This window comes from Tupaia chinensis, unplaced genomic scaffold (genome assembly GCF_000334495.1).
Source record: "Tupaia chinensis unplaced genomic scaffold, TupChi_1.0 Scaffold138665_1, whole genome shotgun sequence".
Lineage (NCBI taxonomy): Eukaryota > Metazoa > Chordata > Mammalia > Scandentia > Tupaiidae > Tupaia > Tupaia belangeri.
Genome location: NW_006198557.1, coordinates 1006218 through 1010254, shown reverse-complemented (window position 1 = coordinate 1010254; position 4037 = coordinate 1006218).

Here is a 4037-nt window from a genome sequence, read left to right as displayed (position 1 = left end):
TGGCAGCGGCGGCAGCTGCGGCGGCGGCGGCAGTTCTGGAAACTCGGCCCTCGGAGCCCCGCCCCTTCCGCTTCCGCCCCTGCCGCGCACGCCCCCGCCTGCACTTGTCGTCACATCCCTAGTAACCGAGATGGCGGCACTGGCAACCGAGCCCTCCTTAAAGGGACCTGTGCACGTGTTTTAGCGTCACTGGGTTCCCGCTGACGCCCGCCTCGCCCGGCCCGGGGGCTCCACTCGGCAATTCCCCGGGGCACGTTCAGGTCCCCGACTCATTTCCTGCCACTTCGCTGTGGGCATTTGCGGCAGCTGCTGGAAGGTGGGACAGTTGACGGGACTGAGGGACAGGATTGTCCCCTTAGCCACGCCGCAGTGACGTCACCGCGAAGTCTTGGCAGGGGGCGGGGCCTCAGTGAAACGTGTCCCCTTCCCCTTGGGAAGGGGGATCTGACTGCGCTGGGAAGAGTGCCTGGTCAGGGTTTTTTCCCATTCCCAAGGGGACGTGGCCCTGCCCTCAGAGGGTCTAAGTAGGGCTTGGTCTTGGGGGTTCGCGGGTAGGGCTTGTCGCCCCACCTTGGGAACTGGTGTTTCCTCGGCTCGGACCACAGCCTCCAGCCCGCCCCTGTCTCCTCCGACTTGTGAGCGAGAACTTGCGCACAGACACCCCACCTTTAGGCACACTCGGACCCCCCAGCCTGTGTCTGGCGCTCAGCCGCGACGTCTCCTCGCATGGCCACTGGGTGTCACCAACGTCTAAGCAGCGGCCAGTCCTCCTGGCCGGGTGCCCAGAAGAGGGGAAGCTGATCGTGGGGAGGTGGAAGGGGGCTTTCCTGGTCATTCGAGACTGGGGCAGCTCAAGACTCCCCCCGGTTCGTTTGGGGCCCCCTTCCTCGGCGGGGACTCTAAGGACTTCCTTACTCAGAGCTCTGGGGACTCCAGCTGCACACGCTAGCGTTCATTCTAACCCGCGCTTTGATACAAGGATAAAAGGCCGAGTTGCAGCCTGGGGCCGGGATTATCTCAGATTAACCGGTGCTCCGCAAGGGGCAGGTGGGAAGCGAGGCGCTCCAGCCACCCGAGTGCAGGGCGCCGCTTCCTGGTCTTCCCCGGAGATTGCATGGGTGGGGGCCCCGAGGGAGTAAAGACGACCAGGTTTGGTGGGAGGGGGGATTCCCTGGCCCTGGGAGTGGGAGGGGCCACCGGACAAAAGCGCCTCCCGCTGCCGCCCCTCCCCCGCGCCCCATTCAAACCCGCGAGTGGGCGGGCTGGCAGGGGCGGGGGAGTCCCCCTCCACTCCTCCACCTCCACTCCTCCCCCTCCACTCCTCCTCCTCCTCCTCCTCCTCCCTCTCCGGTCCGGCAGTCCAGCTTATCAACTGCCGTCAGGGCCTTGGCGCGCGCGCGTTCACAGACCCACACCCTGGCGGGTCTCACAATCGCGCACACACACACGCACACACACACACTCTTACACACCAGCAAACAAAGGGTCTGGACACCCCTGTCCCCCCGCCCCCAGGCCGGTGAGGGCGGGGCATTCCCTCCCCAGCCCCCCTGCAAGGTAAGCTGTGGGCTGCTAGCTACCGGGGGAGGGCGAGCCCAGTACCGGGGAGGAAGGGGGCCAGGACGGTGGGGGATTCCCCTGCTTCCCTGGAAAACAGCCCCCAGCACCCCCTAAGCACTAGGACAGCTTCGGCCCCGCTGCCAGGCTTGGGGAGTCTGGGAAGGACCTCTGGATGCTGGGGACTCCCGGGTAGGCGCAGGGGTCTCTCCTGAGCATTTGGAAACTGGAGCTACCCAACTCCAGGGAAAAAGGGGTCCCAGGAGCTCCAGCTTCCAGAAGTCGGCACCGGCTGTCGGGAGCTCCCCCATCAACGCCAAGCATTTTCTCATCTGCCAGCCTCGCATCTCTAGGGCATGGAGAGAGACAGAGAGAAAGAGACCCCTGAGTTGCTTCGCACCATTCTGTCTCCTATCTCGCTTCCCCCCCACTCCGCCCCCATCAGTTCATCTCCTGCTGTCTCTCGTGTTCCCGTGGGTGGGGGAGGGAGGACTGGGGATGCTTTTTTTGGGCTACCCTTGCTCCGGGTGCTGCATCTCACAGCTACACGCCACTTGGCTGCGGTGGGAGCCAGCGAGCTGCTTTGCCCCCCTGAACCTCAATGTCCTCATCTGCGTAGTGGGCGACGACACTTTAGGATTGGCAAGGTCACGCAGGCTGACCCAGCCTTTGCGCCATCCTTTATGGGGGTCTTCCAAAAGCTCGTGGAAAATGTGTATTATGGGGAAGAAAAAAAAAAAACAACTATGCGTGGATTTCAAACGGTTTTGCTCCAAAATAAACTCATACTTTAGTATTTTTTAAATCTGCTCTAGGGAAGGAGGCAGAAAGAAACGGTATTCTCCCCTCCCCCGGGGTAGGGGGTGGTCATGATACAATCTCTTCTCCAGCTTTTCCTCCTTTGGGGATTTTGGGCATACATGGGTACGTGCACATCCAGTTTGTCTTTCTTTTCAAAAAAAAAAAATATTATCATTATTTAATTTGACCAGAGAGAAAATCAGAAAGCAGGCCACCAGGTCCAGGACTTAAACCACAGACAACCATGTGGGAATCCAGGGCCTTAACCACCATCCACTTGCCGGCCCCTCCAGTGTATCTGTTTTTCTTTTTAATTATTATTTTATTCAACTTTATTTATTTATTTTTATTTGACCAGAGAGGGACAGAGTGAGAGAGAAAGAGAGGGAAAGCGAGAAAGCAAGCTGCCAGGTCTGGGACTCGAACCTCAGTTGGCCATGTGGGAGTCCAGAGCCCCCAACCACCTGCCGGCCCCCCTCCAGTGTATCTTTCAAAATAGCTGGATCTGAGACTCAAACCGCACAGCCACGCGGGATCCAGCCACCTTCACCACCACCACGCCACCAGCTGGCCCTAAATTCACGCACAAATTCCATTTTTCCAGGGTCTTTTGAAGTTCCCGTATATTTCTTGGCTTATTCCCCATCTGTGTTCCAAGTGCCTACTAAGTGCCAGGTACTATGATCAGGCAGTGGGGCTGTAACTGTTAGGGGAGCAGGAACCCTGGTGCAGGCTGGGGAGGGACCGAGATGACAACAGAACCAGAACTACCCTCGGACATTGCGGACAGGAACTCTCTGAAGCAGATGAGTTGGGGAGCACTGAAGACTGAGTGAGAGTTCTAGTACAAGTCTGTCTTCCTCCTTCTCTTTGAAGTCTCTGAGAACAACACCTAATACACAATAGATGCTCAATAAGGGTTGAATGAATGAAAGATGGAATTCCATTCAGGCTAGGAGGACCAGCACATGGTCCTCTGTCTACGTTGGGAGACTCCTGTGTAGTTGTCTGTGGCTCAAGTTCCATTGGCAGTTTAAAATTCACACTGGGGACCAGCAGGTGGCGTGGTGGTTAAGGGGCTGGACACTCCCACATAGATGACAAAGGTTCAAGTCCTGGACCTGGTGGCTTGCTTTCTCGCTTTCTCTATCTTTTTCTGATCAAATTTAAAAGAAAGGAATGAATAAATAAAGTTAAATAAACAATTCTTTTTAAATTTTTTAAAAAATAATTATTTATTAATATTTCTTTATTCATTGATTTATTTTTAACTTGACAGAGAGAGACACAGAAAGAGGGGAAGTGAGAAAACAAGCCACCAGGTCCAGGACTCGAATCATAGTCAGCCATATGGGAATGTCCAGAGCCTTAACCACCATGTCACCTGCTGGTCCCCAAAGTTAAATAAACAATTTTAAAAACAAAAACAAAAAACAACAGCGACAACAACAAACTCACCCTGGGTGCTGGTGCGTGCCTGCCCAAGATCCCCAGAGGAGAATGGAGGAGAAGGGATTGTGCCGTTATCCTCTCTGGGGGGGTGATTTCTCACTTTCTGTCTCTCTGGCAAGCACACGTGCTCTATAGCAAAAATCTCTCTCTCAGAAAAAAATTAGATTTGAACTAGTTTCATAGAAAGAACTCCTTTTTTTTTTTTTTTTTTTTTTTTTCTTATGCTG